Source organism: Felis catus, chromosome C2 (assembly GCF_018350175.1).
Source record: "Felis catus isolate Fca126 chromosome C2, F.catus_Fca126_mat1.0, whole genome shotgun sequence".
Classification (NCBI taxonomy): Eukaryota; Metazoa; Chordata; class Mammalia; order Carnivora; family Felidae; genus Felis; species Felis catus.
Genome location: NC_058376.1, coordinates 39,964,505 through 39,979,340, shown reverse-complemented (window position 1 = coordinate 39,979,340; position 14,836 = coordinate 39,964,505). Strand labels below are relative to the sequence as shown.

At 36.7% G+C, this 14,836-nt stretch overlaps 1 long non-coding RNA gene across 1 annotated transcript; it reads left to right on the top strand.

Moving 5' to 3' along the window:
* Positions 1–6,998: 6,998 nt before the first annotated feature.
* LOC123379917 lies at positions 6,999–12,530 on the top strand. The gene is made up of 3 exons (XR_006584959.1): positions 6,999–7,166; positions 10,075–10,233; positions 12,473–12,530. It is a non-coding gene; the product is annotated as an uncharacterized LOC123379917 (long non-coding RNA).
* The last annotated feature ends 2,306 nt before the right edge of the window (positions 12,531–14,836 follow it).

The following is a 14,836-nucleotide window of genomic DNA, read 5'->3' as shown; positions in this document are numbered from 1 at the left end:
AATAAATGTCTGTTGCTTAAGCCACCCAGTCTGGGGTATTGGGTAATGGCAGCCGTAAGGCAGGGATGTGACAACTATAATAATAATATTCCATGAGTGTTTATTATTTGCTAACATGCACATTACTTTGCACATAGGACCTCTATTTCTCAAAAATCCCTCAGGGTAAATGTTATTTTATAGTTAGAAAATAAAGAAATGAGAAGATTTGACCCAAGTCACATAATTTGTGAATAGAACTAAACTTCAGACAGATTTCAGTACAACAATGGGTGTGTTGGAGCTGGCTTGCTCCAGATCTTGGGAATGGATTATGGACATCTCTTCTCAAAAGATCATGCTTGAAATCAGCCATAGTTGGAGTACTTACACCACAGAAATTGACAAATCAGGCCTCCCTCCTCCCCAGGAAGCTATTTTTGAAACATTTATCATCATACCACTAATGGCAACATATTACCTTCTGCCAAAAGTAAAGGAAAACAACCCTGCACAGACAGGTTGGAGTTACTGTAGAGGGTTTAAAAGTTGATTATACTTATATATGGTTGCAATTTTTCAAGTTTAGTTCATCTCCAAAATGTTATTAATTGCATTGAAGATTACAGTTCATAAATATTTTTCCCATTGCCTGTCAACAAAGAATATGGAGTAATAGCTTATGTTCTTAGCCAAGAAGAGAACCACCATGGTGGATTTTTCCCAATTTAGTGGCTTTTTACAAGTGCTTTCTTGCTCTAATTTAGTCTCCACCTTTACGTTGCATTCTGGAGAAATGCATGAACTGAAATGGCCAGCAAAGCAGCTCCAACAGATAGTACTAGAGGGATATCAAAAAGTCTAGAAAAATTGTCATACTGGGGGTTAATATGAAAATTTTATGTATGATCAGGGCAGGTGAATATTCCAGGAATTGGTGGAGGAAACAGATGGCAACAATAGCTTATTAGAGAGTACTACTCATTGTCTTAAATTATAAAGGGCGTCATAAAAAGTACTACACTCTGAGCAGAACCCAATAACAATGCATGAGTGGAAGCTGAAGGAAACTATGGCTGAGGGCCAAATTGCAAACTCTGAGGAGTTGATGAGAAGGAAACACCAACTGTCTTGAGCACATCTTCAAAAGGTCTGTAAAGAAATGGACTACTGTCTAGTCCATATTGATCACACCCACCTTTGATGAGCATTATCTGTCTACAATTTTGATGCGAGTGAAGAGATGCTGGTAGGGTTTGTATAAAAAAAATTAAGTTGCTTTGAGTGTTATTTGAGAGAAACAAGTTAAATTTTACTTAATGTTATGAGTAGCTATTTTGTTTTGCCAACACTGTAGGTCTGCGTTGAACTTCACTGAAACAGTCATCTATACAAATTGATAAACATAGCCATAGGATTGCATTTTATGTTAATAAGTTCAACTTCAAATATAGATGAAGCAAGCTGAATATGTCTACTTTACAAGGAACCCAACGGATACAAAAGAATAACTAATAATAGCATCAGGCAACTGTTTAGATTACTACAGCTTTCTAATGTGCCTTGAAATCCAGAATTGTAGTACCTCTAGCTTTGTTATCGTTTCTCAAGATTGTTTCAGGGGCATCTGGGTGGCTGAGTCAATTAAGCATCCGACTCTTGATTTTGGCCCTGGTCATGAACTCACGGTTTGGTTTGTGGGATTGAGCCCCACACCAGGCTCTGAGCTGATAGCACAGAGCCTGGTTGGGTTCTCTCTCTCCTTTTTGATCTCCCCCTCTCCCAGTCATACTCTTTTTCAAAATAAATAAATAAACTAAAAAAACAAGATTGCTTTAGTTATTTAGGGTCTTTTGTGGTTCCCTACAAATTTTAGTATTATTCGTTCTAATTCTGTGAAAAATATTGTTGGTATTTTGCTAGGGATTGCATTAAATTTGTAGATTGCTTTGGGTAATGGACATTTTAACTATTAATTTAATAATCCATGAACGTGGAGTATCTTTCCATTTGTGTTGTCTTCAATTTTTTTCATCGGTGTTTTACAGTTTCAAATTACAAGTCTTTCTTTTTCCTTGGTTAAGTTTATTTCTAAGTGTTTTATTCTTTTGGATACAATAGTGAATGGAGTTTTTTTGAAATTTCTCTGGATGTTAATTTTGTGTCCTGCAGCTTTACTGAATTCATTTTTTTCTAGTAGTTTTTTGCTTGCAGTCTTCAGAGTTTCCTATGTAGAGTATGATGTCATCTTCTTTTTTATTTTTTATTAAAAAATTTTTTTATTGGGGCGCCTGGGTGGCGCAGTCGGTTAAGCGTCCGACTTCAGCCAGGTCACGATCTCGCGGTCTGTGAGTTCGAGCCCCGCGTCGGGCTCTGGGCTGATGGCTCAGAGCCTGGAGCCTGTTTCCGATTCTGTGTCTCCTTCTCTCTCTGCCCCTCACCTGTTCATGCTCTGTCTCTCTCTGTCCCAAAAATAAATAAACGTTGAAAAAAAATTAAAAAAAAAATTTTTTTTTATTAACCTTTTTTCCTTATCAGTTGAGTGCCTCTTCTTTCTCTTATCTGATTGCTGTGGGTAGGGCTTCCAGTACTATGTTGAATAAAAGTGGCAAGAGTGGACATCCTTATCTTGTTCAGACCAATAAATACAGAGAGCAAACTGGTGGTTGCTAGAGGGAAGGGGGTGCGGGGTTGGGCAAAATGGGTGAAACGGAGTGGGAAAGAAACAGTAGAGGAAATACAGTCAGATATTGTTTTTCAAGTTTTTACTTAAATTCCAGTTAATATACAGTGTGATATTAGTTTCAGGTGTACAATATAGGGACTGAATACTTCCATAAAACACCCAGTGCTCATCACAACTAATCAATGATATTGTAATAGGATTGAGTGGTTTCAGATGGTAGCTATACTTGTGGAAAGCATAACGTAACATGTAGAGCTGTTGAAACACTATGTTGTACACCTGAAACAAATGTAAGTGTGTCAACTATACTCAAATAAAATTAATTAAAAAAATATTATCAGGCAATTGAATAACAGCTTCTTAAAGGAAGTTTAAGATATTGTATATTGTCTTAGAATTTATTTAACATATTTTAGTTACAATGAAGACATTTTGGTGGAGAAAAAGCCACTGTGCAAAGAAATAATGGAAATAATGCCATTAATACAAATATAAAAATATTTCAATCACATTGTTTATGGTAATAGTTGAAAATATTTTCTATTATCTCTTTCTGTCCATGTTTCTAAGCAACATGGACATTATAATCCATGTTTATAATGTAGAAATTGTAACAGAGAGAGGAAACACATGTAGAAGTAACTGTCCTGTAATGTTTCATCAATTAAGATATTTTTAACTGGAATACTAATATGGTTATTTTTTAAAGAATATGTGTATGATTTTCAAATGCTAAATAGTTAAATTTTAGAATGTGATGAAAACACATGTGAATACAGTTGACCCTTGAACGGCACAGATTTGAACTGTACTGATCTACTTACATATGGATTTTTTTATAAATATGGTACGATGCTCTAAATGTATTTTTCATCCTTACAATTCTCTTAACATTTTCTTTTCTCTAGCTTACCCCATTGTAAGAATACAGTCTATAATACATATAACATACAAAACGTGTTATTGACTGCTTATGTTATTGGTAAGGCTTCTGATAAACAGTAGACTCTTAGCAGTTGAGTTTTGGAGGAGTCAAAAGTTATGCTCAGTTTTGACTACATGCGGTGTTGGCACCTCTAACTTCCACATGGCTCAAGGACCAACTTTTATATGATTGACCTACAACCAACTCCAGTAATTTGATCCAATGATTTGAACAACAATTTAAAAAAATGTAAATAGGATATGTACAATGGAACAAAAATCAGGTTGCCTTCAAAATGTATCTGTGCAATATCAAATAGGAGAAAATGAAACAATATCTACAGTACTTAGAAATTAAAAAATGAGTGCTCAGTCACACGTTATTTAGGGGTAATAGTTAAATATGCAACCATAGAGATCATCTTAATGGTTAATTACAAAAAGACTTGCTAAAAAAGTGAGAAATGCATAAAAATTAGGAACTCATTATCTGGGCATTATAACTGAAAAGGATTTAACTTTGAGCATTAAATCAAAAATATACAGAGATAACCTAATTTATTGTAAATTTGCATGTCATGTCAAATTAAAAATAATGAAAAAAGGGAAAATTGGATAATAATTAAATCCTGAGTTAAATTAATGAAATTATGTAAAAAGACAGTGGGAATACTGTTTTTTCCAAAAGGTAGAACAAAAATGGTATATTTCTGATGTTTCTTACAAGAGTTTCAAAATGATTGTTATACACTTTTACATTTATGAGAAAAATGGGAACATGAATTTTTAAAGATTTTTATAAGAAATATTGAAATATTTTGACAGTAGAAAAGGGATCTGTGAATTTATCATTAAGAAATAATCCCGTCTGTAGAATAAAATGCATGAATATTTCAGTAGTATATTATTTTTAACAGCAGAAGCTTGAAAATAAACTTTTTAATACTAGGAAAATGGTTACATAAGTATAGTTACCCATAATATAGTTCATAAGTAGACATTAAAAGTAATGGTGAGAAATAATTCATAATACCATGTGAAAATGCTTAAAATTTTGGATGAAAAATTCAAGTGTATATAATCTATATGTGCGTGTTTACACACGCATAGTACAAATTGCTTATATGGTCATGAAACTTTAGGTAATGTTTCTTCTTTAGATAATGTTTAACACACACATGCACAATAATAGTTCAGTTCTATATAGTCATCACAAACATTGAATTAGTGATATTAGGCTATTACTCCCCAGGAAAATACAAAGTTAGGTCCTTTACACTTTGGGTCGCAATATTTTCATCAATTAATGTATACATACCCTTGTTTTTTATGTGTTTCTATTAAAGACATTATTTAATATATATTTCTTACAAGTAATTATGTTCAGTATTTCTTTATAATAAAGACCTAGTCATGAAAGTTTTAACATTTTCCTGATTCTGGGTACATGACTGTAAATTATTTTGGCTTTCAGAACACTGCTTTTAATATCATCATCTCATAAATTCACAAATTTAGCCATTTCCTATTTTTCCCATAACTTCATCAAGCATGACAGGTGTGACTTCACTTTCTAGAGCAGCCTCATGTCCAAATCAATGAATTTTTTCTTCTTTATCATGGATGTGTCATGTTGATTCATTAACATTGGACTCAAGGACAACAACATGAGAGTTCATGCTTGAATGAAACTTTACCCAACACTTGTATTCTGTCCTCCTTAAGACACATCACAGCCTTCTTCTTAGGAACACCAGGCAGCATGTCAGTCCTATACTTGGGACCCATTTTAAACAACAAATCACCAACAAAAAGCACACGAATGCAGAACACATGGTACTAAACTGACTAGGAAAAGGACACTTGTTCACAATATAAGAGCTGAAACAAGGAAGAGTGTGGCCTTCTTTGACCTCAGCTGGTCATGCGTGTCGTAGGGTGAATCAAATTTTCACTGTTTTGTGTATGTCCACAAATGATCTGAAATGATCATGAAAGCATTGGCAGTATTGATTTGAGGATTAAAAATAAATTTCAGTAAGTGAATTTGCGAATGCACAATCTGTGAATAATGAGGGTCAAGTGTGTGTGTGTGTGTACGTGTGTGTGTACATATATATGGCATAGTTTATTGTAGTCACATGTTTTTATACCTAGAAAACTTAATTGGCTGAGAAAAAGTTATTTGTCTACAAAACTTATCAATTATGCTGCATATAAAGAAAAAAATGCATGCATAATGCCAACAATATAATACTTGCATCAATATTCTACAAATAGAAATTCTTAATTTTTAAGTTAATAATTTTCTTTAGTTATAAATTTAATTGGCTGTAAAATTTAATTGGTTAATTATAAATGTAATTGTCAATAATTTTGTTAAGGAAATTTTAAAAATATAAGTAAATCTGGAAAAATATGTAAAAAATAGCCAAGCTGTATTTTTAAAAGAGAAGTACAGGATTTCATAGCAAATATTAAAACAAAATTTAGTCACAGAAGTCTAGACAGGAAAAAAAATGGATCATAATAGATAAACCAGAAACACCTCTTATTACTATGTAAAAGCATTTAATGAGTAATGAAGAGACTTCACACCTTAGAAGAAAAATCAGCAGTAAATACAAGCACACCTCATTTTATTGCACTTCACAGATGCTGCATTTTTTACAAAAGCCACAAAAGTTTGTGGCAATCCTGCATGGAACAAGTATTTTGGTGCCATTTTTCTAACAGCATTTGCTCACTTTGTGTCTTTGTGTCGCAATTTGGTAATTCTTGCAACATTTCAAAACAGTTTTTAAAAGTATTACAGGAGTGCCTGGGTGGCTCATCCCCCTCTTGGGTTTGGGTGGGGTCATCACCTCATGGTTCATGACATGGAGCTCCACATCAGACTCTGTGCTGACAACGCAGAGCCTGCTTGGGAGTCTCTTTCTCCCTCTCTCTCCACCCTTCCCCCACTCGTACTCTCTCTCTCACTCTCTCAAAATAAACATTAAAAAAAAATTTTTTTTTAATGTTTATTTATTTTTGAGACAGAGACAGAGTGTGAGCAGGGGAGGGGCAGAGAGAGAGGGAGACACAGAATCCAAAGCAGGCTCCAGGCTCCGAGCTGTCAGCGCAGACCCCAACGTGGGGCTCAAACTCCTGGACTGCGAGATCATGACCTGAGCTGAAGTCAGACACTCAACCGACTGAGCCACCCAGGCACCCCTAAATAAAACATTTTATTAATTAGAGTGATCTGTGATCAATGATTATGACATGCTAAAAACTCAGATGATGGTTACCATTTTTTAGCAATAAAGTATTATTTTGTTTAATTTTTTTAATCTCAAAAAAATTTTTTTAAGTTTTTATTTATTTTTGACAGAGAGAGAATGAGTGTGAGCTGGGGAGGCGCAGAGAGAGAGGGGGACACAGAATCTGAAGCAGGCTCCAGGTTCCGAGCTGTCAGCACAGAGCCGACGCAGGGCTGGAGCTCACAAGCCTGAGATCATGACCTGGGCCGAAGTCAGATGCCCAACCTACCAAACCATCATGGCGCCCCAGCAAAAAGTACTTTTAAATTAAGGTATATACATTGTTCTTTAAACATAATGGTATTGTACAGTTAATAGACTATAGTGTAAAACTGAAAAACCAAAAAATTTATTTGGCTTGCTTTACTGAGATAGTTGCTTTATTGCTGTGATCTGGAACTGAACCTACAATAATATCTCTGCAGTATGCCTGTAGTGTTAGGTTAACTGAGACCCTTGTTTTTTTTTTTTTTTTAAATTTTTAATGTTTTTATTTTATTTTTGAGAGAGAGTTTGAGCAGGGGAGGGGCAGAGAGAGAGGGAGACACAGAATCGGAAGCAGGCTCCAGGCTCTGAACTGTCAGCACAGAGCCCCACGTGGGGCTCAAACTCACCGGCGGTGAGGTCATGACCTGGTTCAACCGACTGAGTCACCAAGGCACCTGGAGACCTCATTTATTAATGTGTGTATGTATGTGTGTTTACACATGTTTTCACATAAATTAAAACTGTTGTTTTACTAAGCTTTTTTTTTATCTAAAACCAGTCACTCAAATCCTCTGCATCTCGAATTCTTCATTTATACAATGAGGTAATAGATCTATAATTCTGTAATGAATGTTTGATAGCCTTAATATTCAGTGGGTCCTGGAGCAGGCCATCAGGTGCATGAAAGCTGCTTGAACACATCTTTTCCCAATTCAATTTTTAGTGACAGCAAGTTGGTAGCTTGTAATTGACCATGGTGGGAATACTTACAATATAAAACATTTATTATTCCAAAATAATTTCTAATGAGTAAGAATTTCAATAGCATGAAGGATGAAAACCTGAATGCTGTGAAATTGTATTTGTGATAATAATTTTGGTATAAACATAAAATAGACATTGAGAATAATATGGAGATATTTGGGATATAAAATCTAGGTGTTGCCATTTCAGGCATGCGAATGATTTAGAGTACTGATGCGTGGTTCTGACTATATAGTTGAATCACATGAGGCACTTGCTGGGGACTCTGTCCCCAACATTTTATGATTAATTGATTTGGAATGGGGCCCAGGCATTACTGCTTATTTAAAAGTTCCTCAAGTGAATCTACTGTGTGGTCAGATTGTCCTAAGGTAATTATATAGTGATAAGGTAATGATAAGGTAATTATATAGTGTTCTCTAACTACATAATTAGAGAGCTTCACCTTCCAAGTTCCCATTTATGCCAAGATGTGCTTGAGTATAAAGTTTTGTGTAATTTGAAAAGTTGCAATTAAAAATTTCACTTTTTGTACCTCTGCCTTTAGAGACTGACAAGCGAGAATATGGTAAATGAGCTCAGAGCTAGTTTCTTTGGCTTAAAAAAATTTTGTTGCTTAGACTAGCAAATTAAGCTATGAATAGAATGTCTGGAAGTCTAAGGCTGGCATATAATTTTTAAATCAGCAGGGAAGTAAACTGGAAATAAGGAAAATTCAGCAATCTAACAGAAAACAAAGGAGTAAAGCATATGATGTAGAAAAATAGCATTTCCAAAACTATTAAGATGGTAGAAATAACATCAATTACCATAAATATAAAGGAACTAAACATGGCAATGAAAAGATGAGAAAGCCTTTGTTAAAGAATATCCCGATTATATGTTATATTTGCATATGAGAGATACATCAGAAACATGAGGAAAAGCAAAAGCTATAGTCACTTTCTCATTTTTTCATTTAGCCCCCAATTTTTTTTTTGAGTACCTGCTCTGCTGGACGATCTTCCGTGTTCTAACAGTGTAGCCATAAAACAAATCCCTGCCCTCTTGGAGAATAAGGATGAGGTCAAGGCAAGGGATAACAGACTCGAACCAAAGTAACTGCTCTATACTCTGTTAGTAGGGGTGAGTACTTTATGAGGAAAAATCAGAAAAAGATGATAGAAAATGTGAAGAGAGTGCAATTTAAAATAGAACGACCAGGGGGGCAGGACAGGAAATAAAATTTGAGTAAATTCAAAAAGGGCTGCTAAGTTTCAGCAGCATGGGGTTGGGGAGCTCGAGCCCTGGAAGGAAATGGCCACTTGGGGGCCTGCCTGGATGTTCAAGAACTAGCAAGGAAGCCTGAATGAGCAAAGGAAGAGTGGAGGAAATGAGGACAGGAAGGTCATGTCCGGATTGCACAGAACTTCTTGAATCATATAAGCATTTTGCCTTTAATGCTGAGTGGAATTAAAAGCTACCGAAGCTTTACCAAGAGTGGATGAAACTGGCTTTTAATTTAAAAGAAACCTAACTGGTTGGTCCATAATGAGGAAGGGACCAACCTGTTAGGAGGATGTTGGATTAATCTGCGCAAGAGAAGATGGTGATTTAGCCCAGGATGGTAGCAATGGAGGTGCTAGGAGGTAGAGCCTGTGGGATTCTCTCATGATTGCATAAGAACAAAGAGAAATCGGAGTTGACTCCAGTAGTTCTGGCCTGAGTAACTGGATATATGAAATTTACCTGATCTCAGGTAGGGTTTTTAAGGGTTGCAGATAGGAGAGGGAGAAGGTAGGAGTTTGAATTCAACTGGCTGACAAAAGCAGTGACACTGGAGATTAAGGCTGAATATAGTGAATTCGAAAAGAATGGGAGAGGAGGAAATAGAGTGAGTTCAAATAGTTTTACAGTTAAAAAAAATGGGGCAAAGTAGTGCCAAGAATTTTTAATCATGGGATATTTAAGAACACGTTTGTTTGATGGGTTAAATCTCAGGTAGGGAAATATTTTTAAAATATTTTATATGTATTGACAATAATCCCCAAAGTTACATGACATTACCAGTATTCAAGTTGAAATAAACTTTTCTAAACTATCAATAATATAAAATACATCATTTCCCCCCAAATTTCTTATACTTGAAATCTATGGTGATTTATTTTGTTTTAAATAAATTCTATTTTTTACCTAATTTTATAATTATTTTGTACTCTTTTCCTAAAGAGGGCCCTTAAAATTTGTAAGCTCTGGCCCCATAAAACCTGGACCTGTCCTGTTGGCAAGATGTCCTTGGGAGGTTAAAACTAATAGGATTTAGAATGCAAAAGGAGGTACCACTCATCGAAATTGAAGATGAGGTAGAAGACATGGATGAATATGCAGGTAAGTGGGAGAGAAGGTAGTGGGAGCTTCTGGAAGCTTTCTGATTATGCGTTCTCAGTGAAATAGGAAGCCAGGTAGTTATCAGAGAATAAAGATGAGAGAGGACAAGTTAGAAATTTAAGGAATGAGGAAATGGCATGAAATCAATGTGAAACAGAAGGAGAGAATGAGTGGATTGGGGAAATACATGATTCTTGAGCAGCATTCAGAGCCCACTTGAGGCTGGTGATCATGGGTGTCAGGTATCACTTAGCCTGGCCTTTCAAGAGGCCTTTCCCTCTCTGTAGGAAGATGCACAAAACAGGCAAAATGGCTTTACCTATATAATTTCATCATACTAAGAGAGAAGGGCAAGGGCGTTGAAGAAGTATGCCAGAGAGTATCAGAATACATGATAAGAAAGTGCATTCACATGAGGAGAATGAGAACACAAGAGAGCAACAATAAGAAGTAGAGATATCGGGGCCCCTGGGTGGCTCAGTCGGTTAAGCGTCCGACTTCAGCTCAGGTCACAATCTCGCGGTCCATGAGTTCGAGCCCTGCATCAGGCTCTGGGCTGATGGCTCAGAGCCTGGAGCCTGCTTCCGATTCTGTGTTTCCCTCTCTCTCTGCCCCTCCCCCGTTCATGCTGTGTCTCTCTCTGTCCCAAAAATAAATAAACGCTAAAAAAAAAAATAATAAGTAGAGATATCAATGGGTTATAAGTCCTTGTGGGGCTTAAATAATGTCAGAGTTATCAAATATATATATATATATATATATATATATAGTTGATGATGTATGGAAAGCTGGATATTTCCATAGACATAATTGAAAATGTCACCATTATGAGTAATAACATAGTCTAACATATGCCCACTAGTGGTGGAGGTAGGATGGAGGAGAAATCAAGGAACTAAGTGACCAGTATCCTAGAATTATTAATCAAATAGACATTGAAATCAACAAGAATTAGGTCACGAATAATGCTGTAGAGAGTGGCAATGAATCCAGATTCCATTGGTGAGAGCAATCAAAAGGGAGTGTAGATGATGTAGTTAGATGATATGACATTTAAAGCTGAGGAGGTTTTGAGATGAGTGGGTGGTGAATAACCTTAAAGGCAGAATGAGGAACAAACAAGGTGAAAATCTTCCTTTCCCTCTAGTCCAATGGCACTTGAGGATGGAAAACAGAACTTCTTTTTTTTCTCTTGTTTATTTATTTTGAGAGAGAGAGCATGGGAGGGGCAGAAATAAAGGAGGAGAGAGAGAACCCCAAGCAGAATCCTCACTGTCAGTGCAGAGCCCAATGTGGGGCTTGAATCCACGAACCATGAGATCATGACCTGAGCTGAAACCAAGAGTCAGCTGCTTAAATGACTGAGCCAGCCAGCCACCCCAAGGATGGAAAAGAGGACTTCTAAACTGCAGAGGAAAAACTGTTCCCATGGGATATCAGTAGAGAGTGAGAGGCACATTGAAAGAAGTAAAATTATGTAACAAAAAAAATTAAAACAAATTGATGGCACTATATTAATTCAGCCAAAACTGATTACGGCAAATGAATGTTAGAGGTGATCTCTAACCTCGCCAGGTCCATCAGTTCCTGTGGACATTTCCATGATGATTGCTCCATGCAGGGTTTGAAACTAGTGTCCAAGTCCTCACAAGAATCTACTTGGCACCCACCAAGTAGAAAAAGTGTGAAGGAGTTAACACTGGTGAATCCATTCTTCACCAAGGAGGATGGGAGTGCTTTTGTTTCCTGGGCAAATAGTTATGAAATGCATTTGTAAGGTAACTAAGAACATCCTCTGGAACTTAGCGTTAGGTGCCGACAGTGACGACCAATTCCATAAGGCAACCTTGACGGGCTTTCCTTCCTTCTTTATTCCACTTGGCTTGTCCCTCCCTCTTGCTCCCCAGCATTGTCTCCAGATAAACCACCTGCCTACAAGCCTTTGTCTCAGGTTCTGCTTTTGAAGGAAGCCAAGCTAAGTATGTAATTATAATATTTACAATATTTTGTGGCCAGTTTACATACATGTGTTTGTGATTAGAAATAGATCTTAGGATAGTTCATATTGTGATGATTTCTGTGCAGTTTGTATACCTCTATAGGTTCCAAAAACTTAAGAGAACCTGATGTATTAGTCATGTGGTTTCAACTGAATAGGAGAATTTGATTATGTTTAATGGATTTATAAAATCAAGTTCTTGTAATTTTTTTTTTTAACGTTTATTTATTTTTGGGACAGAGAGAGACAGAGCATGAACGGGGGAGGGGCAGAGAGAGAGGGAGACACAGAATCGGAAACAGGCTCCAGGCTCCGAGCCATCAGCCCAGAGCCTGACGCGGGGCTCGAACTTCCGGACCGCGAGATCGTGACCTGGCTGAAGTCGGACGCTCAACCGACTGCGCCACCCAGGCGCCCCAAAATCAAGTTCTTAAACACGAAGTGAGACTCTGACAGTTCCTCTTTGTGCAAAAGATTTCTCAAGTACTGAAGATGTTGCAACAACTCTAACCACTTATGAAAGAGGCACAGAGAACTTTCAGCCTTCCTTGGGAATTTTTAAGAACTTTGGAAATAAGTAATCTGGGAAACTGAGGGTAATGGGTTCTGAGCCTCAGAACAGCAGACCTCAAGTCCGTAGGAATCCTGAGGAGGGGGTGTGGTCTTTCTGTGGCTCCCAGTCAGTCTCATTTAAACATAGTCTGCAGCAACCCCCCTTCCAATCCAGGAACGTATGCACACTTCATTGATCCCTGGCCCTTTCTTAGTCTTTTGGAAGTCTAATGTCTCCATGTCCCTGGAGCTTGTCAGCGAATCTCCAACTTCAGTAGCATCATGTTGCTTATTTTCTGCCAAAAGCTGGACGTTCCTCTTTATTCAATTTGCTCTCTCTCGCATAAGGAAGCTCAGAACAAATATTCCAAAACCTGGTTGTGCTTTTTTTAGAGAAAGTAGAGACAGGCTTAAACAAACAAACAAAAAAAAGCTGATTAGTTCATAACGGCAAAATAACTAAAAAAATATCGGGTAGGGGGGACTCATTAATCGATTAGCCAACGTGTTATTCAATAAATGTTTTCTTCTATTTTGAAGTATTTCTTGAGAAGAGATTCCCAGAAGTTCAATACCTAAGCAAAATCACATATACCATTTACATATATAAGTGCACTCTATTTGATCCTCACTAGCAAACTGAACCCCCTACATTACAGAGACCGGTAAACACACCAGTTTTCCTTCATTATAGCTGACATTGTTTTTAAGAATTTGCTGAGTTAATAGTAAAAATGAAAAGAAAAACTGACCACATACCCATTAGCATTCTCTGTTACAACTGCTACTTTTTGGTAATTAAATTCTGTAATTTTTCTAAATTATTTTATCAGCAAGCAAGTGGAAGCAGCCCACTGTTTGTGTACAGTTTTTATTTAAAACAAAAATTGTTTAATTATGTCATCATCCATTGAGAATAATCATCTGAGCAATTTACGACCAAGGATCCTCACTATCTGTAAATGCTGAGTGTAATCAATTAAGCTAAATGCTTCAGTGAAGCAGAAAGAATTGCCCCCTAAATATTTATTCTGATTACCTGCCATGAGTCTAATGTATCCATAGCTAAGGCATGAGCTTCAGAATGATGGCCCCATGCAGATTGGTCTCTCTAAACCTTAGCATTAACCAGTTAACTATGACCACAACATTTATTTAGTATCAGCCAGTATTGACTGATAATATGAACCACAGACTAAAATGATTGAACATGTTGGGTAATTGGTAGCAGGAAGTCTCCTTCCAAACCACAAGGTGTGTTCAATCCGGGCAAAGTTAAGTCCATGGGAATTATAGCTGACACCACTTAACCTGTTAGTTCAGTATTTAAGTAACAATGTTTTTGTGAGCACCCTAGTTTGTCTTCATCTGGCCAAGATATAATTGGGATACATACAAAGTGTGTCTCTGAATTGTTGTAGCCTATATCTATAAAAAAAAAAAAAAAGAAATCTGTATATCTAATTTTAATCTCTTCTTGAACTTCAAGTTTCTATATTCAATTACCTACTGGCTGTTCCTAACAGACTCAACTTCAAAATATGCAAAATTAAATTTTCGTCTTTCTACCCATACATTTGCCTATGCCTAGTGTTCCCTGTCTCATTGAATGGCTCCACCCCCCCTGCCCCATTGCCTAAACCGGAAATTCCATTACTACCCTTGGCTTCTCTCTACCTCCATCTATATGTTCAGCTAAGTACCATCTTCTATCCAAACTTTATGCTGTCATCCAATATTTATTGAAAAGCTAAAAGTGTGATAGGCCAGTGCTTCATAGACTTTAATGTGTATACTAATCACTTGGGTCTTGTTTGGCTACTAATGTAGTAGTTCTAGAATTCTGCATTTTTAATAATCTCCCAGGTGATGCGCATGCTGCTTGGTCCCCAGATCATACTTTGAGCAGCAAAGTGTTATGAAATTTTCTAAGAACCAGGGATAGTACGGTCATACAAAGTTCCTGGCCTCAGGCATCTTATATACTAATGACGGGAGACAGAAAATACACAAAATATCAGAGGAAGATTAGCCCTGTGAAAAAGTAAAGCA